The sequence below is a fragment of the Peromyscus californicus genome, unplaced genomic scaffold, assembly GCF_007827085.1.
Source record: "Peromyscus californicus insignis strain IS unplaced genomic scaffold, ASM782708v3 Scaffold_9__1_contigs__length_137607984, whole genome shotgun sequence".
In the NCBI taxonomy this organism is placed as follows: Eukaryota; Metazoa; Chordata; class Mammalia; order Rodentia; family Cricetidae; genus Peromyscus; species Peromyscus californicus.
Window position 1 is genome coordinate 118,847,656 of NW_026294617.1, and position 27,952 is coordinate 118,875,607.

The 27,952-nt window shown below is 37.1% G+C and overlaps 1 protein-coding gene across 4 annotated transcripts in view; it reads right to left on the reverse strand.

Moving 5' to 3' along the window:
• Bmpr1b (bone morphogenetic protein receptor type 1B) overlaps positions 1 to 27,952 on the reverse strand; it is a 340,275-nt gene that overhangs the window by 114,103 nt on the left and 198,220 nt on the right. The window lies entirely within an intron of this gene.

The window sequence follows — 27,952 nt, forward strand, 5'->3', positions numbered from 1 at the left end:
CCCAAATATAAGAAGTTTCTAAAAGTAGAATGAAAGACATTAGTAACAATGAAATTTTGTTCTTGTTTAGCACATACTGACTTACATATTTATTAGTAGACTTGCTTCAAAAAATTAATACTATGAAAAATACAAGGATTTGAGAAAGCTAATTTTTTATTTATTTTATTCAGCTATGTTGAAACTCTCTGTACATAAAAAATGCTTTCATGTGGAAGCAGCAATGATGTCATAATTCTTGGTTTAGATTTCTAACATGCTAAACTTCTTAATATTTCCACTGTCAATTGTCTATATTAAGATATTTTCCTCATGGCAGATGGCTGACAGCTCAAAGATGCCTTAAAACATATGTCGTCTCCCTCTTTAGCAGGTGTGCATGTGACACACCCATTCTCTCAGCTCCCCTTCACCTGTCTCCAGATTCAAAACAGAGCTTTACACAACCTCCAGTCTTTGTCTGTATGAAAAAGAGCAGTTTTGATAACCTTACTGAAGCCTTTTTACTAGATTCTATTGCAAGAAAAATTTTAACAAGGTTGAGGATTGGCTTAGTATTTACCAAGCAAGTTTGTGTTTTGTTTTGTTTTGTTTTGTTTTTCAAAGTATATATTTTACAAATATATATTTTAAAATTTTATAAATTTTATTCCACTCATAGATTTTGTTCCATCACAGAATATTACCATAGGGGGAAAACCAGACTTTGACCTTAGTAGAACTCAGCACTGACCTGACATGCCGTAATGCTTTCTGTGCCAATGGCATTCCAGTAACATCAGAAGATACTCAACATGCACAACATGGTAGAGGCAAAATGCTTGCTTAATTATGGAACTAAGGAAAAGGAGATCCACAGCAGATACAACTAGTAATGCGTCCACATGAAATCAAATCTCTAATTGTCTTGGGGGAAGACAAGAAACTGGAGCCCCATTCCTGTCTCATAAGCACCCCGCTACACAGTCATTCCTTCACAGATCAGCTTGCTCCAGCTTTCACTGCAGTCAGCACTCCATGAGGCGATAACTCTCAAGGCCAAACACCCAGCCAGAGAGTCAGAAATTAGACAGGCAGAGAGTTAGCATAAGGATTATGCCAAATGAAACATTCAAATTCAACCTTAACCAAAAGGAGTAAAACCTGTATTTATCCAGATGATTTAAGGGCTATTAAGGCAGCCACGTGGTCTAAACCATCATCATCATTTCTACTTGGAGGTCTCTCAGAGGTTTATGGTGGAAACTCTTCAAAGTGCTCAGCACATCTCATTAGCACCTCCTCCAAGGATGTGTGAAGAAAGAAGAACACAGAGGAAGTTCAACAGCACTAACTGCTTAACATTTACTTGCTTAAAATGTTGTTTTCGCTTAAAATGTTGTTTTCGATGGACTGAAATGTAGATGAGTAGAAACTGACAACAGAACAAAACTGTCTGCTTTGCTCTGTGAACTTGGGTCACAATCCTTGGCCTTGTTTTCTATGGTCATAATGCCATCTCTTTGTGCTGATCTTCACTCTATCACTTTCTAGAAAAGTACAGGGAAATGAAGCTTAAAGCCTTCTGAATTGTGTATTTACATTAACTTCATGTTGAGCTACAGAAAACATCAGAGGGATGCCACTCTACCGTAACTGCTTATGACGCCCTTGTAAAGTCCTCTGGTGGACTGGTGGTGGTGAGGGCTGCTCTCTGTGGTCTCACTTCTTCCTCTTATCAAATACATTCCTCATGTTCTAGCACAAAGCTCTGTGACAGAAAGTCCTCAGCCTAAAACTCTGTTTCCAGATCACCTAGCTTTCTTCTCATCTCTGCCAAATTGGGTTTCAATATAACCTTCTCACTGATGTCTACCTTTCTACCACCATACATCACTCAACCATTCTCTACTCAAAACTTTAACCCCCCTTACCTCTTCATTGTTGTTTTCCATAGCATAAAATACCTAATCACTACATAATGTATTTATTATGTGTTTTTTAATTGTTTGCAATACATCTCCACCCAACCTCAATGGAAGATAAGGATACCAAAAGCATTCAGACACAGTAATGTAGCAAGTGTTCAATAGGTCTCTGACACTCTTTTGTTAACTCCCAAGATTTTGTGTCAGGAATTATTCATATTTCAATTACTTTTCCCTTGCAAGTTCCTACTTGTCGTCTGGTTCTTCCTTTACAAGTCTAATGAATTTCTCCGTTATAAGATCCAGAGGTCACTTTTTCCTAATTCTCATGCTGTTCAAGCCAGGCAATACTGTGCACAATAATTACTTCCCTCCTCAAGATTCTCAGTCATTTGAAAGTAAACTGAACAACTTCCATGAGCTTGCATCCCCTAGAAGCCTTTCCTTGGGATTTTCATGGTAAAGACCTATTTATCCAAGCTGCTTCTTCCATTCACAATACAGATGATTGTGTTTCTTTCCAAAAAAATCTCTTCTCTTAAAACTATTCCCTTACACTATCTGGCTCTAAGTTTATATCACGTTAACTACTGAGCTAAAGCTTTTCCTGAATGAACACCTCCTATTTTCAACTACAGCTATAGATCTAAATATCCCCATTTTTCCTACAGCAGTTCAAATCTAATCTCTGCCAGTAAGTAGTTACCGACATTCCTTACAGCATTTTTCTGAATGTTGTACACTTTTTGTTTAGTTGGGGCACAACTCTGAGAGCACAAAGGCTAAAAATGCCAGGGCCTCATTGTCCTCACCTCTGTATCTAAGACATGAGAACAGGTCTGAAACCCTCTGAGTGATGTGTATCTGTCCCCGATTTTGGAGCACACTAATAAGGACCTTAGTGTGTTCATTTTGACTGGTGATTGTGGAAGCAGTGGCCACACTCCGTGTCTAGAGAGAGCACAGACATCAGCTCTCAGCATGACATAAGGCACGAAGTAAAAGCAACATCAATTGAAATGCCCAAGAAAAGTTCTAGAAACTGTGACATTCTTAAGGGAAAGGAGTTTCATTATTCTTTTTGGGTTTGTCTCTCCCAAGCTTTGTTCTCTTATCTTTCCAGAGATTGTGTGACACGGCAAATATTCTCTGCATAAGCTTCATTTATACTTAAATCTAACATGATTGATTTCTGTCACTTTCAAATGAAAGATTTTAAAAGAAAGACCCACAAAACATTTTTAAAAGAAAAGGAGTTACAGTGACTTTCTTTGATAATGAAGATTAGTAATAATTTGATAGTAGAGGGCAAAACTGTAGAGGCTCTTGTCTTTTTAGTCCATCTGCCACTTTAAATGTAGATAACATTGCCACTTTCCTGTTTCATAATTAAAACCTCTCCTGCCATTTAGTGTAAACACAGTTCCAGCACAGGAGACATGAATGACCAGTTCAAGTTCAATGGTTCATTGCACATGAATATCCATAAATACCCCTTGACAGTCTTGGGAGTATAATGAACCTTGCAATTACTCAGCAGGCCATCACCACAATACATGAACATAATGCTTCCAACCTCAAAAAGAAATTATACAAACAACACCAAGTAACTACTAAAGTTCACAGAGAGCTTTTGGAAGCTAATGAAATTGCAACAGTTCCTCTTAGACATGTATAGGCAGTTTTCCCTTATGCAGCTCTATGTATGGGAAATAATTAATAGAGAAAGGTGTTGGCATTATATACAATCAGGAGATTCCAATTAGCAGACCACTCCTTCAAAATGACACCAGTTAATTCCAGCATGGGCTCTCAGAGGGGAAGCACCTCCCTCTTAGGAGAATGCCACCTCTGCGCTGTTTTTATCAAGTCTCCCACCATCCTGTTTGACATCCTAGGGAAATGCCCTGAGCTTTCTGTTGCCTCTGCACTAATGAGATCTTCATTAAGCAAAATAATTTAAATAATAGTGTGCTTTCTTTAACTCTGGGGCAAAGTTATGACTGCCGCACTTTGTGGTGTAGTTGAAGTTATCCAGCAAAAAGTAATAGGCAGATCAAAGACCATGAACATCAACACCAAGAAAAAGTATAGAACACAGCAAACATTCCATGTGCGTATCCATAGACAGAGACATTCCTCCCACCAATTTAATTATCTGTGTGTGGAGATAGCACAAGACATACAGTGAAAAGAATTATATTCTATTTAAGATTATTTATTTCATCTCCCAGTCGATAAGTTAAAGGCACCCCAAATGCCAAGGACACCGGATTATATTCAACAAGTGAACTCAGAGTTACTACATTGTAAATAGTTATCCTGCGCTATTTACATCACAAAGAGTTTATTGTACGATGGGCAATTTTAGAATAGGCTTCACATTTATCTTCCAGTTCAGAAAGAGAAATGAATAATAAAGCAAGCAGAGAAGAGCACTCAGTATGCTGTGATGAGAAACAAAGAAACTCCCATTTCTCCACCCCACCTTTATCAGACGGTGGGTTTAACATTGCAAACTCCAGGAAAGCAACTCATGAAATGACTGCAATTTCTACGTCTCACCGAGTTTTGATTCTTTTAGAACAGTGTTTACTTGATTATTTTTTAAATTTAAATGTTTTTCTGAAAATTTCGTACATGAGCACACTGTATTGGCATTGTTTCTACCCCTTCCTTTCCTCCCACCAATTCCTCATATGCTCCCCTATCTCAGATTTATAACCTCTTATTATTGATACACACATACACACATGCATATATGCACACACCTACTGTTTCACATGTCTATAGGTTTAAGGCTGACCACACAGCATTGGATAGCCTATCAGAGAGCTCAGTACTGGAGGAAACTGATTCTTTGTCTTGGCAGCCATTAATTAATTGTCGCTCTCATTTAGGGATGAAACCTTGTAAAAATCGCCCCAACCATGCCAGCATGTCAATGATGTCACCATCATGCAGTTTTGTTTAAGTAGCCATATTGTTGAGATTTCATGAGTGCAGTTACCCTGTCATGTCTAGAAGACACTGAATCCCTGATCCTCTGGCTGTTACAATCATTTCATTCCCTTTTCTGCAATGTTTCCTAAGCCTTAGGCATAGGGGTTCTACTATAGATGTACCAGTTGGGATTAGTCACCCCACCAGCACTTAGTTCCTGCATTTTAACAAGTTGTGGGTCTCTGTTAGAGCCTCCATCTTGAGGAGAAAAAAAGGCTTCTTTGATGAGGGATGAAAGTTACACTAACTGTGGGAATAATGGCATAGTGGTTAAGAGCACTTATTGTTCTGCCAGAGGACCTAGATTCAATTCCCAGCACCCACACAGCAGCTCACAACTATCTGTAAGTATTTTTGAAAGTGTTAAATATTATACTAGTTTAGAAAAATGACAGTAGTAGTTCTTCTCTGAGGTCTTATGACCTCTCCACGGGTAGTTGGTTATGTTTACAGTACCAGGTATGAATTCTGTCCTATGGATTATGTCTTAAGTCCAATTAGACAGCTGTTGGTTACCCCAAAATGAAAGTGCCACTGTTGGACCGCTGAGGATATCTTGCTAGGCTGATCATTGCTGTGGTTTGTAGGCTTTACAGCTGGTTGGGACCATTGATTTCTTTACTCTCTTGACATCTTGAATAGCACCTTCTGGTACTGTGAGAGCTAATCCATGGAGAATCCATTCAGGACAGTTCCAGGTGTATTCCTCCCATAATCCTATGTCTGAAGTATGTGGTTTCTTCAGCAATAGGGCCTTACCTTCAAGTTCTGGGAGGTAGCCAAGGGCAATCACAATAATCTGTATTGCTTTAGGAGTCTATTGGAAATCCCCTGACCAACAACTAACTTGAAATATTTTTATTTTGTTTTATTTTTTTTAGGTATCATTACACCTCATGCGGTATAATATCATTGCAAATATATATGCATATGTGTGTATATATGCATGCATATATGTACACATATATCACATATGTATTTTTAAGCTTATAAAATAATGTTTTCCCATGGATTTTTCAAACATTGTTAGTGGTATTTATCCCTCCTCCCCTCCCCCCAGGTAAAGCCCCTGCCCACTTTCCATTTCCCTTCATAGTACCAGTATTCTAGTATCCTCCCCCGCCCCCCCCCCCCCCCCCCGCCCCCGTTGATTTTTAATAAAGGAACTCTAAAGAAAAATAGGAAACATTACTCTAAGTTTGTAGATAATTCTTTTCATCATATTCTACATACAAGTTCATTTGAGTTCCTGATATGAAAGAAGTACAATTTCTTAAAGGGCAGTCATAGAAAAAACAAAGTTGTAATATAGGTAACTCTAAATGGTAATGTTATGGTTTAAATGCTAGTGGTCTCAAAAACATATTAATACTAAATTTATGCTGTGTTATGGTTTGGAGATAAAATATACCTAAGGATATGGGTTGAGGGCTTTGTACTCCACTGGTATTACATAGTTGGGGAAGTTCTAGAAGCTTAGGAGTTGGGACATAGGCAGAGGAAGTAGCTCATTAGGGATGAGTCCTTGAGGGTGTCTTGTCTACTGTGCCTCCATGTCTGTTTCTCTGCTGCAGATAGGAAGTGCTCTGTTCTACAACTTCCCATCATGATAGACTGATACCTTTGAAATCATGAACCAAATAAATAGTCACTCCTGCTAAGTTGTTTCTGTCAGGTACAAAGAAATGATTAAAATACTTTGGAAAACAAAAATAACTATAGCACATTTGACAATATTTAAGAAAATCATGATTAGAGATAATTCTCATAATTACTATCTTTGATCCAAAATAATGGAAACATGGTGAAAAGGCTGGAGGTCTCAAAAAAAAAACTTAGTAAATATTAAGGGAAAGTTTTCCTCAAGAAAATAAAACATACTAGTAATAATATTGAGAACAAAGGATACCAAATGATAGGAAACAATAAGACTCATTTAATGTGAGCAGTCTGTAAGGAAACAAAGGTGTTTTGTAAGAGGCAGAGCTTTACAACTGTATTCTGAGACTTCAGCTTTCTGTAATTGAATGGTTAATATGGATGCTGTCATTTAAGATTGAATCATACATATGACTCAATACGATAAATTAAGATAGTAAGATATAATAATCTTCCATATAATACAATAAAGTTGTGTTCCAAGTTCTACACAATGAACAGACATGTTGTGCACATGGATTCTAGAAACAGCCCTGGCATAAAAACACATTTATGTGTATCATGTAAGTACAATAAAAAACTATGCCAACTAAAAGGAAAAGTAAGCAAATTTGAAATAAATTAAATATCTGCCATCTTGGCATTATTAAAATCATATCAAGTCTTTCAAATTCACAGCAAAAATAAGAACCATGTTCTTCATTTTGATAAAGTATTCTGTGATATATAGACAGTTAGAAAAATATTCCATGAAATGAGACTGATCTAAGTTCTATCACATTAAAAAAAAAAAAGTGATACCTGAACCTAATGAAGACAGTAACATGTTGAAAATCACTGTAAAATATAAATGTTGACTCTAAGTTTCTTTTTCTCATTATCCTGACCGGTCCTGAAACATAGTGATGGAGTAATTGCTCAGAACTCAATAAATATGGTAAACAAAGGATGTTCTTCCTCTCACAAGTCTACTAGGGCTTTCTTGAAAACTTTTCCTTTTCTCGGGTCTCATAACCAAGCTAAGGTATCAAGATTAATTAGCACTGCATCCAAAGTGAATTCCATACTTAATCAACAATACAAAAACCCTAGACCAAGTCATCGTCAGGCAGAAAGTGCTTTCTCAAGGCAAAAAGAGACAGTTACCTGAGCCTTCGTTACACGGTATGCAGTGTGGAAATATAGACTCTAATATATCAGCTACTAGAATTATCACTGTTCGGGGAGCTAAGTGTTTGAGCTTCAGGGACAAAGTTACAGAATCAGTACTCCTAAATTCAACGAAACTATCATTTAGGAATATCACCCTGCTGGATTTTAATATATATATATATATATGATGTGGTTTAATGGAAAATGCCCTTGACCTGTGGTCATAGAACCAAACTGTACTGAAATTTTGAGTAGGTCATTTAATCCCCTTAAGCATCAATTCTCGCCATAAAACCAAAATCCTATTATGCTTTGCAATACTTCCACACTGAACAACTGAGTTCTGGTTGTCAAAACATGCAGTTTGTTAGATGTTGCATAAAACTGAAGTTCACACATTAAAACTTACATACTCACTCATGCATTGTATAAATTTGCATATATTAAAATACCATTGATACGAGAAGTTTCATTTGTGAGCCCATGTTTCAAAACCACATCCTAAAAATATATTACACAATGCATATAAACACATTTAAAAAGAAGTGAGTCTTGAAGCCCTGCCATCACTGCTTCTAGGTCTGAGTCAAGTTCAAGTCTCTGTGACCTAAGAGTTGGAAAGAACATACAAATATAAAACATTTTACCACACTAGAAGGTTTTTTGGCAGGCACATGCTTGAAGGAGAAGGAAGAAGTCTCTGAGGGGTAGGAAGAAAATTATAGAGAAAAGCTTGGGACTGGATGGGTGCTGAAACAGGAAAGATGTAAGGTTATGTTAGTTTTCAGCCCCGTGAACTGTGTTACCAATGAGAAATATTCTCATATTAAGAAGAATTAAACTGGGGAAATTTTCAATATAAAGCATAAATATAATCACACAACTCTCAGCTTGTATTTTAAGGTTTTCAGATGAAAATCCCAAACCCAAATGTTATAAAAGTGAACATTTTTTGGAGCTCTGACATGATACTGCAAGTGGAAAATTCCACACATGGAATTTTGTGATGGTCTGCAGGCACAATGCAGGTGTGCAAGAAGTACTGTATAAATTACCTTCAGGCTACATGTATGAGGTATGCATGAAGCATAAATAAAATTTCACGTTGGGACATGATTCTCACGTTCAAAATATGTCATTATCTACATATGGATATTCCAAAATCTAAAGGAATTCTGAAACATGCCTGGTTGTGAGCACTGGGATAGAAATAGTCAATCTGCTCTAAATTTAAGAAATAAAGAGATCATTTGTAACTTTAGCACATAGCCTGGATGACAGGGTGGTTTTCAGTTTTTACCTCTAACATGAATTCCCACAAATGATTGGTGATCTATATCAAAGCTTTCTAAACTATTCTCATTTACAATAACTTTATCCTGGAGAAAATTTTATATGACTCACATATAGATAGAGAAATATAAAACAGGTATATCATAAAATCATAAAGAATTTTATTTTGAGACAATTCTTTGGTATGTATAATTTTACCATCTATTAAATAGTAAAGAAAAATTGTATACTAATGAGATAAACGTGCTTGAATATATTTGCATAAGAAACTAAATACTGGTTGAATAGTTGATACTGCAGGATATGGAGTTAACATTTTCAGTGTTTTTCAGATTTGGTTAGCATTTTAATTATCTAATTAATTGTTGATGCTGAGAAGCTACTTTCATAAATACACAGCACAAGATGGCAGAAGTACACTTAAGAGTTAGAAATTGTTACTTGGTTGCTTTGCTACTTAAGTTGATTAATTAAACTTGACATTTAAATGACACTAGGAAATACTAAAACTTTTTCTTAATTAAATTCCATCTCTATAGGAGAAGACATGAAAACTGTGCCATTCATAGCACATGAAGGTCTTGAATTTGAGTTCCACTGCTGAAGGCATGCTTGTTGCCACTGCCATCGTGACAGCATCCATGGTGCTCTGTGCACATGTGCACTGTGTCTATGTGCACACGGTCTGTTTCAGCTTCAGTAAAGTCACAGGCAACAACAATGGTGGACCCTGAAATCAACACCTTGAATTCATTACATGGTTGATGCTGAACTCATTTTGATGCTTGCACACTCAGAAACCTTTTACTGTTACCAAGGTTTCATGACCCCTACATTCAGTTACATCACCATTTCTGTGTTCAAGACCCAGTCAGAGAGCTTGCACAGCTTGCAAGTCTTTCTTGCAGCCAAATAGACAGAAAAAAACGTTTCATACTACATCATTCTCAGTCACTTAATCTAACAGAAGTTTCAAGACATACACTATTTTAACATCGCTTTCATGAAGTTTTAATTAAAAAATTAATTATAATAGTCTTTTTCTAAACTCAAATTTTAGGATTTATATTAGTGCAATAGATTCTCAGTACATGAATTTGTAAATGTCATAGAAAATACACTTTTCCCATCATGTAATATAACATTAATATTATGGACTAGACATGTTATGTGAAATGTTTAAAGAAGTAACATACAGGGCTGGAGAGAAGCTACGTGGTTAAACAGCTACTACCCTTACCAAGAACCCAAGCTAGCATCTCAGCATCCAATTCAGGCTGCTCACAACTGCCAGTAACTCCAGCTCCAGTGGCTCCAACCCCTGCCTTCAACCTCTGCAAGCACTATAAACATGTACACAAGCCCACACTCAGAAGCACAGGTATAAACATGATTAAAAATAAATCTCTCCAAAGAAGAATTAACACACAAAAACCAAAGGTCACATAGAATTCAATTCCACATCTTATGTCTCATACCGAACATCTTCCAAAATCCAGTGGGGAAAAAAATCTGTGCCAAATGATTGCAATGCCCTCCACAATCATTCAAAGAAAAGCACACTCTCATATCACTGTAAGAATTATTAATAGAGCCAGTAGTTACTTATTTACTATGTTCAGAAAAATCCCTGATTTGGAACATTCACCTAGCTATGGTGCCTCAAAGACATTTTCTAAAAGCTAAGACTAAGCCTTGTGTCCAAATGGGGGGTTTCATATTTTCTTTCCCATTAGACAAAGTGTTCCTTTAAAAAACATATGGCCCTGTGCTCTAAAAGAAGTTTCAATCCACAGCTATTTTTAGACACAGGTTTCCTTATAAAATGCACCACAGCCACAGAGCTGAATGAGCCTCCGTGTTCCTGTGAACAAAGCCTCTTGCCATCCAAGTTCTCGGGGGCGCCCCTAGCCAGGAGCATGTTTGATTTCTTCTCTCCCAGGGATAAAACATGAAAACATACTAAGCTTTTTTTCTGACACGTTATTCTTCATTACCTAGCAAGCTATTTTCAGAAATATATATGTGAGAAAAGCCCTTCCCATCACTCATATGAGTCCTTAAAAATAGCATGCTTTGCCAGACGCACCTGAGAAGGGGCCAGCCAAAGAACAGACATCTGTGACTTTTTCAGTCAAGACTCTCGGTAGGGATGGGGTTCATTCTACAATCTCACATACTGTAGATTCAGAAATAATTTTATAATTTCTAATGGGCATGTCATATACACAGTGTACATAAAATACTATACACTTTGTTTTCTTTTTTTTTTCTTTTTTTTTTTTTTTTTTTTTGGTTTTTTGAGACAGGGTTTCTCTGTGTAGCTTTTGCGCCTTTTCCTGGATCTCGCTCTGTAGACCTTATTGTTACAACTTTTATAACATTTCTGTCTATTATATTGCTTGCCAGGTTTAAACTCCTCTTAAAAACTCCTAACATATAGCTACTTTACAGCAATCAAATGATGTAAAGCCTCATTAAACATCTAAAGGCCTGCAACAAGACACACCATTGCGTTTAGACTATACTCTTCCCAAGCCAAGCCAGTACTTTGCTTCCTCCCATTGTGCATATAAATGTAGTGGAAAATGAAAAAATAAAATCCCTATAAAGGATTTGTAACTGCTATTTCCATGATACCTGAATTTTCCCTTCCATGAATAACTTTTTCTTCTGAAAATATAACTCACAAGAAAAAAAAAATAAGTATTAGGAATGTGTTCTTGTTAATGAGTCTACACAGCCCAACATGTGCTCACACATTAACATTCTTTTCATGGACACCATTTCTTCAGCGAGTGTTTTCACAACCCATCGATCATGAGTAAGACGGTGTTTTATCAGAGAGAGCATCACTTAGAGAGATCTCTCCGTCCCAGCATCAGTGGATAATTTTTGGAAAGGCAACTGTGTTTAGCAGTCCCTTCACTCCTTCAGCAGATTCAGCAGAGCTCTTCCTTGACAATAAGAATAAAAAGCATCTTCAGACAACTCCAAACATCCCTCAGATGGCAAAACTACTCCCAGACTTGAAACCACAGACGTGGGGTAATGGATTTTCATTTTAATTATAAATGTAAATCAATACATATCGAGAGTCTTTGCTTAATTTCAAACACTGTCACCTTCCATTATCATGTCATAAACTGCAAAGATCATAGCATCTAAGTCTATATAATATTTTCTTTATCATCAATTTTTTTAAAAAATTTATTGAAGTGCCAAAAGTAGAAGTAACTGTTTTTGATTCCCAAAAATATTACCTAATTAAAACATCACTCTTTCCTATCTGAGAAAGATTTGTTTTGGGTTTAGTCTGGCCCAAAAGGAATAAGCCTAGGGTGTTTGATCTGAAAAGTGAGCATGGACCAAGTCTTATAAATGGGTCCTCCTGCCATTTCCTATCGCAGCTCCTGTGTGTTTACATTGGAATTCTTATAAATGGAGTGTTATTTCCTTTCTACTAAGTTTCAAGGTATTAACAACCGGGGAGGGGGGTGTTCTGTTTTGTTTTGACTTGATTCCTCCCCTTTTTCTCTCACTCTCCACAAATAAATAATGCTTTGTATGGGTCACAATTAAGACTTGCTACCAAATTTCACAGCTATTAATATCATGAATTTATTTCACTTAGTTCTATTCTTACATTTGAGAGCATAATAATGTCTTTAAAATGGAAACGAGAAAAATATGCACCTTCTGGTAGGTCCCTCCATCCAAAAAGAATCATTTATCTAGTCACTTCACAGCTCAGTCCTGAAAATTCCTAAGCAAAGCTGGTCCATTTATTTTGACTTCCTGCCGAGGTGCTTCCTTCCAGAGAAAACATCACTCTAATATTTTTATCCATTAAGGACTCTTAAGTTTAAATATCTCTATTTAAACAAAATTTCTCATTCGCAATCAAGGAAAAAAAAAGTACAACTGTAGCAATATGCTTTCATTCTCTGGGTTGAGATGCAGTTGTCTACTTCTTTTTAAACAAGCACAAGTTTCACCCATTAGTCACCTGCAAACCTAGGACATAGTATCTGCAGTGGCTAAGAGGGAAAAGAAAAAAAGGCTGACTGTGCATGCAATGTGTAGCAGGGGCTGAGAGTTGCGAAACTGCCCTTGCCCAGTGAACCTCCAGTGAAAACATCTGTAGGAAGTTCATGTACCCCAACTGCACATTTCATTATAATTAAACAAGAAGATTATACAGGTCTTGCTGACAAGGATTATCAAAATAGAATGGGGCCACCTGCCCCTTGTTACTCCATTAATTAGCGTAGAGTCTGAAGTGCCAGTTAACAATCAGCCATACAAAGCCCCAGCAAACAGGATACCAGCTGAATCTGAAGATTAACTCTTTGGTTCAAGATACATTTCTAACCTCTACTACATTGATTTTTCTGTATAACCCACAACTGCACTGTAGGCTGGCTTCTTTTGGCAGCTTTGATAAACAGAAGTTCTGTATCTTCAGGAGAGCTTTTCAGCTGTATATAGTAACTTTGCATCAAATTAGAAATCTAATGTGGTGAATATGAACTCTAGGGAACAACTAGAGTATTGTGTAGTTAGCACTAACTAGTGCTCCCTGGCTACTAAACAGAATCTTATGGGCTTAGGCGCACACTTTTTAAGAAGTGAGTAAGTGGCTTCATTATTTGTTTCTTGCAATGATTATCAGTCACTTTTAAATCTGACCATTCACTCATTTCAAAAATTAATTTTGAAAACAATGTATACAATCCCTAGTTTGATCCACTGTTACAGTGATGTAATTCTAGTCTCAGATGACATGTTCTTAAGAAGAAACACTAAAAATGTAAATTACTAGGAAAATCACAATGTGAAGCTCTTAACATTGTTATGTACACAAAACTTTCTTACATTCTTTAATAATTATTTCCTATTTCATCAGTAACTTTAACTTACATAATAGCATTTAATTTACTAAATGGGAATTGATTTTATTGAAAAGACAGTATTTTAATCAAAATTTAGAAAGGATTTTCCTCCACAGAAGACATCACACACTTTTCAGTAGAGTAGTAGTTTTATGTCAGTGTAAGTGCATTACTCTCTAGAGGCACACTGTACAGAGTTCCAACACTGTAGGTCAGGTGTCCCACAGCAACACTATGTGCAAATCTTGATGGATATGATATAGAAGTTTGACCTTAGGAGAAAAATTATCCCAGGGTCATCTCAAGACCACATTTCCCCATATGAGTTATAGCATACACTCTGAAAACTAAGAATATCAAACTCAAAGAGTAGCTAATAGTTTAGATTACATGTTTTACAGGATATTTTAAAGGACACACTTAAATTCAGATGTTAAGTAGGAAGATCCACCACCTCAAAAACCCTCCAAAATGACCTGTGATTGACAGCACCTTTAACTGACTTGGTAATACAATGCTTTCTAAGCAAAAATCTGGGGGGGCGGGGGGCGGGAAGCCCATGGACTTGAATTTTTAATAATCACAGTTGATGATTCTAATACAGCACAGAGTCTATTTCATCTATACCAATGCTGGCCTTGGTTACAGTAAAATAAGTTCTCTATGCTGAGGTACAAATTTTGGAGATAATAGCTCTAACCCTCTTTGGTAAATGCCCCACCAACTTCCAGGTCCATGGAACCAAGGACCACACCACTCTAGATTCTACCATTTTTTCATTCAAAGACTCGATTCAGGCCTGAAAGCCTAGATTTTTTTTTTTAACCAAAAACCTGAAGTGCACAATCATAGTCCAAAACACATCAAGGAAAATTTGTTGGTGCCCATCTGAGAAAGATGTGTCCATATCCATGCAAAAAGAAGTTCCTTGTGGCTCAGTGACGTCAGTAGAAAAGGAGATACAGAGCACTGGACCATGGTCCTGAAACACCAATAGTAACTTGCTGTGGGATGGTCTGTATGTCAAGTGTGTTGCTGATTGGTCAATAAATAAATCACTGATTGGCCAGTGGCCACGCAGGAAGTATAGGCGGGACAAGGAGGAGAATAAAGCTGGGAAGTGAAAGGCTGAGTCAAAGAGACACTGCCACGATGACAAACAGCATGTGAAGATGCCGGTAAGCCATGAGCCATGTGGCAAGGTATAGATTTATAGAAATGGATTAATTTAAGCTGTAAGAACAGTTAGCAAGAAGTCTGATACGGCCATACAGTTTGTAAGCAATATAAGTCTCTGTGTTTACTTGGTCGGGTCTGAGCGGCTGTGGGACTGGCAGGTGAGAGAGATTTGTCCTGACTGTGGGCCAGGCAGAAAAACTCTAGCTACAGTAACTTCTCCCAGTTCCCATTCCAGTCCAACTGGGATCTGGCCTTTTGACTTCACTTTCCTTTAAGACACTCAGCACTTAAAAGTTCACTGTTGCCAGGGAGAAGAAATGCATGCCTATCTGAAAACTGAAGAGAACCCTTGTCCATTCCTTCTTTGCATATCTTTGGTAAGTGTGCACAAAGAGTGTGGGCAGGACACAGAGATGAGTAGCTAAGTCTTGTGGGGACAAAACAAAGACCAACTTGACATAGAAAATAAGTGAGAAGTGCTTCCTGCAGATTTACCAAATGATTTGAAGAAGAGGCTGAAGGAGCAAAGAGGGAAATAAATCCATTTTCCTACTCATTTGTGTCTCACCAAAGCCAGTAGAACTCTCAAGAATAAACCATAGTCCTCAGTGGATAATGACAATCATTCTGAACTCTGCTGCTCTCAGTTATTTGCTAGAAAATGTCTTACATGTGTTTTTCTATTGTGGGTAAGACTGTATACTTGTCATCAAAAGAAGAAAACTATTTTGTTAAGCATTTTAATGTTGAGTTCAATCTGTCTAACTTCCAAATGTTTTAAATATGATCTCTAGTTCTCCATTGCACTCTTGCCACAGAACTTGGAAAGGTTAAGAGCAAGAGTACATCCAGAAACTGCTTTGAGAAAGCATGCTTCCCCTGCCCTTGTCTGTGTATAAGTATATACATTCAAAATGCTTCATATATACCTACCTAGACCACATTCAGGATGGAAGAGTGAGAAAAAATGTTATGATGACTCAAATATATGCTACTCTTCAGCTAGAGGGCAAGTGGAAAATACAAAGAAATGCATTTACCCTGCAGAAAAGCAATTTGTGGAGAAGCGTCTGGCAGTATAGCAAATAGCATCTATCCCACTTATACATTCAGTATGCTGTGTGAGGTTGTGTAGTTTTAAATAATGAAGAAATCCTAATTCCAAAAGATAGACAGTGGTAACAGGAACAGTAATTTAATAGTGTGTCAGAAAGTATGGATATTTTCCCCTAATACTACTCCAAAATTCAACAACTGCAGGTTTATTTAAGTACTTAGGATGTACAATGCAAAGCACACCAGTGACTATAATCTGTTACATCACAATCCTTTCAATTATCTTACACTTTGAATGGATCTGTGATCTGTACACACTGTTGTCATGTCATGGTTTGATCATCTGGAAAATATCCGCTACTGAGTCAAGAGCTTCCAAGCAGAAATGCATTTCCTTATGCAACAGAAAAAGCCGCATCAGGCAATGCCAGTATGGATACCATCAAAACGATTTTAAATATATGAGCACTCTCAAGGTCCTTACAGCAGCTGTGTGCATTCCAAAGATGGGGATTCTACTTTAAACCTCACATTTTTTAACAGTGTAAATACTGTCACTCATTTTTCTTTTGTCATATGTCCATCTAGCTCATTTTCAGAAAATATCTACACAATATCAAAGTATGAATTGTTGTAGTTTGTCAGCCATGTTTTCAACTTAATGTCTTCTATCGAGAAGGAACTAGTTTAGCAAGAATTTTCTGAGTAAAAGCATTGTTCTTTAATGAGTAGCAAGAAGACAACACCTATTTCCACTTCATCACACAGAATATTAAAAGGACAAATGACAATAAATTGGATGTTTATTTTATAAGGATATTTTCAGTTAAAAGTCTATTATCTGACATTTTTTATTTCTGTTTTCATATTAGTGATAGAATACCAAGGCAAACAGTGTGGCTTGGTGCCAAGACTTTGGTCAGTGCTAAGATACCAGTACTGGAACTTAGTGCTACTATTGAACTATTGAAGCAAGTAATGAAATAATGAAAAATTAAATATCATTGAAATTTATTTACAAAAAAAAGAAACAGTCTGTAGGCTAAAAAATTCCCTAAAACACTCTGAGATACCTCTAACAGCCTTTGCTCTGGATGCCTTCCCCCCCAAAACACTGAGGATCTCAGGGGAGCAAATAGATATCCCTGTACAATACAGAATTGCCCTGCTCTTAGTAGGATGCCTTCTGCAGTGTTTGATGGAAAGACAACAGGGAAATGAAATCGTTTTAAAAGCACCAGCACTGAAATCAGGAACCTAGTGGTAAACTATCCCTGTGATAACAATCTACAAATCTAACTTCATTTCTAAGAATTAATCTTCCTTATAGCCAACACGACAGAGAAGTAACAACAATTCAAAAGTACCAGCACTGAAATCAGGAATCCGGGGGTATATCATACCTGGTAATAATAATCTAAAATTTAATTTAATTTCTAAGAATTAATCTTCCTTATGACAATCAGAAAAGAGACAGTATGTCTTCATTTGAATTCTGATGACAAAAATTCATAGTATATCCGTACATAATACAGAGAAATAAATCTGCCCCAAACATTACTTCATAGCAAGGTTATGGACTCTCATCTTGTATACCCTACAATATAAATTGAAGAGGAATTCTGACTGCTTTTGTTAGTTTAGTATTAGTTGGATTTTGACATAAAATTGGCAAAAATCCATCAACTTAAGTAAGTGAATTTTAAAAATTATTTCTTAAACAATAGTGACTGAATTCCAGGAAAGCTTATCTTTCTCAAACTAATTATTCCTTAATAGCTTTGCATCTAAATGTCTTGGGTGGAATTAACCACCTGTAAGATAGCCTAGCTTCTGAATTTGGAGACAGCTTAATATTTAATGAATCAACAAATATTTATACTAATTATAGAATTTAAAAGTACGAGGCACTATAGTATAGATTTAGGAATGGATGGCCAATATGCCTGATACTTACTTGTGTCCTCAATTGTTGTAGAATTATTTAGTCATTCTTTAAACAAAGAATTATTTACTATTTACAATTTTCCAGGCAGCACCCTGAGGTTCAGACATACTGTAAAAATCAAGACACTTCCTGCCTAATTAATTCATCACCATAGTTTTTCTAACAACACAAACCTAGCAGCAGAATTCTCAAAACACTATACCAATAAGCCATTACTTATCAAATATGTCACCTAGATCTGGTGTGATATCTCTACCTGAAACTTAGGAAGTATCTGATACGATATTCAATGCTAAAGTCAAAGACAGTAGTTTCCACAAAGGCAGAAACTAACCACATACATGAAGTAAGGAGTACAAGATATGTTAACTTTACAACATAAAATAAATACAACATACATCTCAACGTGGATGCAGGGTAAAGAGTCCAAACAGAATCTTCTATTTCATTACTTCTTTATCCTTTCTCATTTCTTCTATTTTACGTACCAATTGTACCACTCTAGCAGTGAGCAGTCTCTAATCTCTCCTTACCATCTTCAAGAACACTGTGTGCCCCTATAAAAAGAGTGTGTAAGACCTGAGAACGAGGGCAGTCTCAGTACCTGTTTCCTCATGCAACTTAGCCTTTGCATAGCACAAAGAGCTGGCCTGGGAGGCTTCTCTGCATGGGGTGGGCTCTCATCTGTGAAGCTTATTCATGTGGGTCTCTCAGTACTCACCCGTACCTGTAAGTCAGCCAAGGAAGCAAATGTCCATGTTTTCTCAAAGGAAAATCAGATAAAAATGATTTTATCCAAAACAAAATCAGCTGGAGGAAATACACTGGGAATTGGACTCTCAGGGCTCAAAAAAAAATTAACTATAAAAACAAAAGTCTTCTTTTACATAATTGAGCTGTACAGATATACACTCACTGTTTGGGAGAAAAATAACTTTCAAATTCGTAGTTACTAAGTCTGTTTCTCTACCTTGTGTATCGTCCTAACTCATTTTGAACACCATACAAAGTTTTGTTTATTTGACAACATCTCATAATTTAGCACAAGACAAAGACATTTAAAAAAATCAATAACTTTGAGTATACAAAACATTACTTTTAAGATCTTCAAAATTATTTTAAGTTGCCTCCCAAGAGCTCTGTCAAAATTGTTTTCTTCTATCTGAAAAGCACCTATTTCTTTCCATGGGAGAGAGGGTTACTAACCCAAACCATGTTAATTATTAAGATTTTAGTCCTTCTTCCAAGTAGTATTTCATTATAGCATTTTTGTATAAATACTTATAACCCTGTCTGAGTTATAAAAGTCTATATTTAAGATATAGTAAATGAAAGACAGATGTGTAAAACACTGGGTTCACAATGAAGTTGTAAATGCTGCTAGCACTATAAATTCTGTGATTAAATTTAGTCTATTTATGCAATAAGGGTATTTACACAGCTGGCAATGTACCAAAAATAACTGTCACTATGCCTATATCAATTACAAATAAATATTAATTATAAACAGCATGGGTACTGTTATATCAAAGTTCATAAAGGTTAGATGAAGTATGCAAGCTTAGAATGAAAAAAAAATGACTCATTCACATACATGCCAAGTCATTCTCTCCTGCATTAGTCACACTGTGACTTACTGATATAATTTATAATTTATTCACCTGTGAACCTGGACAAATTACTACCTCACTTTCTCAGTTTGCCTAAAACATATACCTCTCTGAAAATCCTAAGTCTGGGGGTATTTTTGTGCATTGTGACACACACTTCTTTCATTGATTGCTTAGTAAAACTCTCAAAGATATTCAGGGGAACAGATATTAAAACCTTGTCATAGGACTACATATGCTAACTCAATGTGTTAAGAAGAAGAAAAACAGCAGTGATTTAAAGATATATTTAAATGGTTAATAGACTGGATTCTATGTGGATTGCCTTAGAATGAAGAATCAACACATTAAATTCATGACTAGATGACACTGCTCATTGATATGACTTACCTGTGAAATATTTCTATCACTAACCTATGCATAAAAAATGAAGCAGAGCAACCAAATTGTAACCCACCATCCCTTCTCCTTGGCAACCTTAATCTGGTCTTTCAGGGTAACAATACTGGCTGCTCTTCTAGAAGACCTGGATTCAAAACCCAGGTCGCAGCTCTCTGTAACTCCAGCTCTAGGGGAATGCAACACCCTCATACAGACATACATACAGACAAAACACCAATGCATGTGAAATAAAATAATTTTTTAAAAAGCCGAATAAGAGAAAAAATCATAATGTGGCCAATTGATTAAAAACTGTTCAATTAAATGGAAGGAAAGCTAAGTTCATAAACATCATACTGCAGTTTGATAGGCTAGTGGGGAGGAATGATAGGAAGAGACCAGGTCCCTGGTGTCTGTGGAACAGCCACATAATCCCTGACCTCTTCACTTGTCTCTATGTAGGAAGCAAGCTTCTATTGTATCCCACGATTATTTCCACTTTGTGTTACTCCCATCTAAATGTTAATCCCTACATAACAGGATGTGCATTTGCATAATATGAAAAGTCAAAAACATTCACTGTTTCGCAGTGTTTCATGAGAGTGACCTGAACTTCTCTAATGTGGGAATCTGTTAAGTAATTTGTTCTGTGTGGACATCAGAAATCCTCATGGAACAAGCCTTTCTTAGCTACTATCGAACACTGAGTGGAATTCTTTAAAATAAAACCTAGGCAATTCACACCAACGCTCTGGATTAAAGGGTGACTGAACTCTGGCTTCCTAACAATATTCCTCCCAATTACTAGAGCTTCAAGAGCTATTCTAAGAAATGAGGCAAACAAAACTTCATACGAATCAAGCCACTTCCCAAGGAACATGGGCTCTTAACTCCACTCCCTTTGAAGTTCAACAAGTACTGGGCTTTTTTGTTTTTTAAGTCCGTATGAATGATTCTGAGTACAAAGAACATCAAAACATTACAGGAAGGGAAATAGAACCCAAACCAGACTGTTTGAGGGCACTTGAGTACGTACCTGTTACATTATTACATATGAATAAACACATTTTATGTTTTAAAAAGGCAGTCTAGACGGGCTTTAATTAGTTACAGTCACACCCACGTGAGGCGATTTCAGTCACTGATGGAAGGCCCAGAAGATGGTAAGCACACCAGTTACAGCCCTTCAGGAGAGCAAGCTTACGCTGTGCAAACACACTTAATCATGTTTGCATACTGGCAAGTCAGCAGCCATCTGTGCACTTCTGAGAACACACCCCGTTAGTAAGGGACCATGGCTGCAGCACACTTGCTGACGGAGAAATTGTGTTTTATCAACAAAACAACACTTAGCAAAGTGAGCTCGAGTCCATCATGGTGTCAAGGTTTATCACAAACTCCCATTTTATATTGGAAAGGTAACTACGGTTCTGGCCACCATCTAGAAAAGCAAGTCAGGCTGGGCAGCAGTGGTGGCACATGCCTTTAATCTGAGCACTCGGGAGGCAGAGCCAGGCAGATCTCTGTGAGTTCGAGGCCAGCCTCCTCTACAGAGCGAGCTCCAGGACAGGCACCAAAACTACGCAGAGAAACCCTGTCTTGAAACATCAAAAAAAAAAGCAAGTCAGTTGTGGTATCTTACATCAATGATCTCATCACGTGGGAGGCCCGTACATTAACACTACCCTCTAGCTGACTAGTGGGCAATCAGATTTATTTAAGGCGAGAGGAGCCATCTAAAAATAATTCATCTTATCCATATAACAGGTCTTAACTATGTAGCAAGACTGACCATGTAAGACTTTAGGGTGTATGGCATATGTGAATTAAAAAAAAAAGAAAGAAAAAAGGGAGGGAGGGAGAGAAACAGGATGATATTGAGATTCTCTGAATAATAACTCATTATTATCTTACAGGCTGAAGCAACAAATGAATTGCATAGATTTTTAAAGCTAATTTTCAAGGTGGAAATAAGAACTTAAAAAAAAAAAAGAATTTGCTCTTGAGGAAGGAGACAGACTTGGCAAGTTGTACCTGGCAATAGGACTAGAGATTCTGACACTGAAGTTTTTTGTTAAGATTTGATAAATGTCCAGATAAACCCTCTGGTGTATCAACCTTGCTAGCAGACATGTCCCCAGAGAAGACAGGATTCTATTACCAGTAACACTTTAGGGCCTAAGCAAACATACTGGAAAACCTCAAAACAAAAGCTAGTCACAGCAGGAAAGCATATGTCTATTTTTCACTTTGCAGAAACTGTGCACTATCAGGGCACAAACATAGTGGAAGAGTGATGGGTACTGGACAAGACCCATGGCTCTTAGTACACAAGGTTATCAACAGCAGCAGTAAAACCTTGAGCATCCTGGTTAACTGCAATGACTCTAAGTATCATTACTTCCTCCCAGCTTAAGGAGTAGGAGGGCACTAAGGATGAAGGGCACTGAAGAACCACAGCATCAGGGCAGAGTGAACAAAAGGAGCCTGGGAGAAGGCCAGTGCCGGCTCTGGGGGTTGTGTGTGTGTGTTGGAGGGGGGGTGGCCTGGCAGTATTTGAGGAGATATGTAGAGGTTGGGGGGTAAGGAGACTGCACTTAAGAAATGAGAAAGCCCTCTGGGGATTCCAAGAAACAGTATAGGGAAAAAGAAAACAGAAAAGCAGACTCAAGGGTCCTGCAGCTGGACTCAGGAGAGCTAAAGAGCTCAAGAAATCTGAGTCCATGAAGAATCAAGAGTTGGTGAGGCATGGGCACAATCTTACCACACTACTACAAGAACAAGGGTCAGGGCATGCTAAGAAATCAAGACTAGTTAACAGAACAAAAAATGGATCTTCTAGACAGCTGGCAAAGGGGCCAGGCTATACACAAACTGCAAGAATCCAGCTTATAAGCACCCACCCCAAAACAAGGAGCATATTGAGAAAACTTAGCTTGAAATGTTAAGACTTTTGCAGAAAGATCAAGTTAAGACATCTTTTCTTCTATTTGCATTCAAGGCTCATTGGACTTCACAGAACAAGTGCTGGTTGGTTAGTGATGGTCTGTATGGATGAGGCATTACAGTCGAAACAGAGTATAACATCACAGATGGATGAAGGAAAAGGGGCTAAAGGGAGATCGGGATTTTGATAAAGTTCACATAAGTTTACACATCTCACTATCCATACCTTACCGCCACAGAGGTTGAGGTCTTCAGGACTTGGTTCGAATTTCCCTGTGTTCCTTGGAATTCTTTGCTTACACACTAACACAGCTTATGCAAATCTTTAAGGAAATATTAGTTCTGCCCTACATTCCAATAAAATCTCTATGTGATAACTCTGTGGCTCTCACCAAAGTAGACGCCCACCAAATTCCCCACTCTCGTTACAGGTGTTCTCCCAGTAGAATCATGACATTCCTTTCTCAGTTTGCAGAAAAAAGTATTAGGTAACATTCTCAGAACTTTCTTAATGATTTGCATTGATTACTCGTTATGTGACTGTCTATCTTAACATAATTATTTACTTCTTCACAGTTTCATACACTGTAATTAAGATGACCAAAGTTTAGAATTTTCCAGTCATATCAAAACACATGGATTTTTTTATCCTGCCTTATCTCTTGCACTGTAACTTTCTCATGCATGAAATTCATACACATGCTCACTTCAAAGTATTTGGGTCAGTGAGATCAAAAGAAGTAGTTAGTGTGAACATGATTTTACAGTGACAAACCTTCCTGAGAAGCCACAACATACAGCCCTCTTAAATTATTTCTGTTAACTACAGGACCAAAACAATCATGGGAAAATCAACAGATCATTTCTTCATTTAATCTGTATTTTTATTTATTCCATACCTAAGTTGTTTCCAAAAAGGGCAAAAGGTTAATTAACCGGATGCAGAAATAAAATTTATTTTTAATGTCATTTCCTTTCTCACATAATTTCAAATATAGTTCCTGGAAAACAGAACAGGGAGGAGGTTAAACTATAGATAGGAAACCTCCTATCTGAATAACAGAATGTATCTATTTATATATTGATGTACTGTAAAAAAAAAATTGATGCAATATATTAGTGTGACGTCATTTATATAAAAGACCAACAGAATCTAAGTGAAATTTTTAAAAAGCAAAATCTCTGGATAGAAGTTGAGAATTTAAACTACCTCAAAAACAAAGAATTATCTGCAAGAGCAAGCTTTCCTGAGAGGTTTTTGTCTGGCTGTACAAACAGTGAGAAAGTTACAAAAGTGTGAAAAATGTTGAATAAAATCAGAATAGTCTACTTAGAGATTTATTCATTCTGTGGTGACTATAGACAGGCCTTATCCTTCTTATAGAGACCAGAGCTGTGATATCTGGAGGATTGGATCATGTGCCTCATCTGGAAGCCTCTGTACTGCTGTGTGACTTCTCAGAATGTTAGCATGATCAGGAGTAGGAAAGTTGAATATTTATTTTAAAACAAACTCACATACCAAACTGTATGTTTTCTGGAGTCAGAAAGAACTGGATTTCACTCTTACTGCATGTACTTTCCAAGCTGTATAATCTTAAGCACTGGAGTTTAGCCTTCTTGAACCTCTATTTACTCATCTTTAAAGGAGAGATTATAAAGGCCTTTCTGTACAATTAATATTTATATGTGTGTTATATGAAACAGTTGTCCTATGTAAAAATATCTATGGCATAATGCTGATCAAGCTGCTATTAATTATAAGATGAAAGAATGGATGACTTATGAGCACTGTTAAGGATGGCAATTGTGCCTGAACTTCCTATCATAAAAGTTTTTCTGCCTTCTAGATATTTAATATCCAATGTTGAAAATCAAGAATATTTTCTTTAATTGCATAAAGAACATCTTTCTGATACAAGAAAGGAGGAAAGTGAAAGTGAAAGATACAGAAAAAGTTAAAAGAAAAAAATTAGGGAACTAGGGATGTGGCTGGGAACTAGAATGCTTGCCTGGCATGCAAAGAACCCTGGATTTAAACCCCAACATAGTGTAAACCATCATGGCAGCATACAGGAAACAAAGGCAGAAAAATCACAAGTTTCAGATCATCATTACTATAGGGTATTTGGTACCAGCCTAGGCCAAAAGAAAGAAAAGAAAAACTTTTTTTAAATTAAAAATGATAAAAAAAAAATCAGTAACAACTTGGTATCAGAGATAACCTACAAAACAACAGACAGTAAAGAAAAAATGAACTGGAAAGAAAGTGGGGAGAGGGAAGAAGAAATAATGAAGAATAAGAATAATCAGAAGTGCCGGGCGGTGGTGGCGCACGCCTTTAATCCCAGCACTCGGGAGGCAGAGCCAGGCGGATCTCTGTGAGTTCGAGGCCAGCCTGGTCTCCAAAGCGAGTTCCAGGAAAGGCGCAAAGCTACACAGAGAAACCCTGTCTCGAAAAACCAAAAAAAAAAAAAAAAAAAAAAAAAAAAAAGGAATAATCAGAAGTAGAAAAGAGCAAAAGAGGGAGAGGGATTGAGAGCACGCACTGTCCAGCTGGTACATGATTTCAAGCTGGCCACCAGCATACCCCAAATCAAAGTGTCTAAGGAAATGCCCAACGGATAAAATATGTCAGGAATATAGTAGGAAGGGAAATGTACAATTGGCCAACTGTGTACTCTCCATACATTAGGAAGTATTTGTAAATCAGGGTTTGATTTCATATAAGGTTTCTGGCAATTGGCATCAATTACCACCAGTAATACAGTTATCAAACAGAAAAAAAATGTCTCACGGGAAGTAACTTATTAAAACCTAACCAAAATTTTTCATTGATTTGTTATCTTGCCAACTGCTTATAGTTTTAAGAAACTGAAATCGTGTCACTATCAATATCTCATTTCCTTTCTACCAGATAAACATGATGTAAACAGCTGCAAATGTACCACGGAGGCATTTGCCCCTGCACATGTGAAACTTACATTGCCTTTGGAATCTGACACACAGACTGCAGCAGCAGAGACAACAAAGGCATTCTAAATAACTCTGTCTTCCAGAAACAATTCCAAAGACCTGCAGGCAGGGTTTCCAAATATTTCTTCCCAACACTGGGCTTACAGACACAAACTTAATAGTAGCTATATTATTCATGCATAATTTCTCACAAAGATAGTATTTCTGTAAAGTCTGTTCTAACATAAGCACTATGCATATATTCTCTAGTCTACAAGTATTTCCAAGGGCCATGCCACGTTGAGTCCAATGCAGCCACCCTAACATGATCAAATGCTTAAGCCTCATTCAACAAGAAACATATTTTAGTCCATACTTACAAAAGTGTAAACACAATACGAATTGAAATGTAGCACAAAGATTTAAAACTGCGCTATAGGTTCATGAAGCAAAGATGGCTTCACAAAGAAAGTGGAAATGGGTAATGATCCAATAGAGGTACAAAAAAGCTTCATTAATAAAGTCCTTGTGGACCACAATGTCTGCGAACAAATTCAATGTTATTATTTCTGGATATAAAAGAGCTTTCCATGCTTCAATGGAGATGAAGAACATTTTAATTATCTCTGAAAATAAAGATATTCCAGGAGATAATTTTTATTTCAAAACAGAGAAACTGAATTTTTAAGTAATGAAGAGCATATGAAAGCAGTTGCTAAGAAAGGGTCTCCAAAGACCACTTAGACTCGGGATGATCTGGTTTCATCTAAAAAATAACTACTGTAAATGAAAAAGAGAAATGCAACTTCTTCAGAAAGCATAAATAGATACATAATAAAGAAAAACTGTAATTACTAATAAGCCCCCCAAATTCAAGTTAAATAGTAATGAAGACACAAATCAAATTAAATTTAACTTTTAAGATATTAATACAGATTTTTTTTTTCTGAAAAAGAAGTCAAAACATGTATTCACTGATTCGAGGCCTGATCTGTCTCATGAATTCTGAGTTGCTGAAAGCCATCCCGCCATCCTCAGGAGCCTTGCTTCCAGCTGGCCTTCTCTTCCTTCAAGTTGCCTGAGCAGTGCCTTTGAGACAGCTTTCAGAGCGCCTCCCTAGTCTCCTAGTACTATACATTGCCACCAGTGAGTGAAAATTTGCTGACCGCTATTTTGGAATGAGCAAAGATGGACAAGGGATTGTAAAAAGAATTATAAGGACCTTCAGGAAAGAATTTTTAAAAGGAGGCAATTCAAACCCAGTGCAAAAGGCAGCAATCCAATGAGATGTGTTTACCCAAGGGTCATGAAACTTTCTTCAGTAATCTGGGAGGTATGGGAAGGAAGTGAGTTGATTCTGTAAAGGAAGGACAACAGCAGAATGCACAGAGTCACTGGCTAAGGTCGGACTTAACCTTCAGTTATTCATGAGACAACTGCTCCACAGGTGACTATAGCAACACAAACTTGTAATGCCAACACCTGGGAGGTTGAGATAAGAGGACAGCAATGTCAGGGTCCAGGTTACACAGAGAAACCCTTGACAGGGAGACCCTATTGCTGTTTGGGTCATAGAACATTACGAAATGAAGCTGGGAAAGGTCTCAAAGTTTTATCCCTAATGATTAGCTTTCACTGTGCTTGAAGGTGATACAGAGCTACTGGGAGAGAAAAGTAATCAGCAGTCATGAACCCTGCAAGCTGAAATAATGACTGGCCTGGAAAGATATGCCCACTTAAGCAACAGTAACACAAGCATCATTTTCTGATTGGACTCAAGTTCTGCTGTACAGGATAAAAGTCATACCTGGCACCAATATTAGGGTAAAAACCTATGGCTTGATCGGACATAGGCACTAGGAAAAACTTACAAAACTTACAATGGCCCACAGATCAGTGACTCTCTCATCCTCAGCTGAGAAGCTTCTATTTACAGTAAAAGGGGATGAACACAGTGCCCCAGACTGT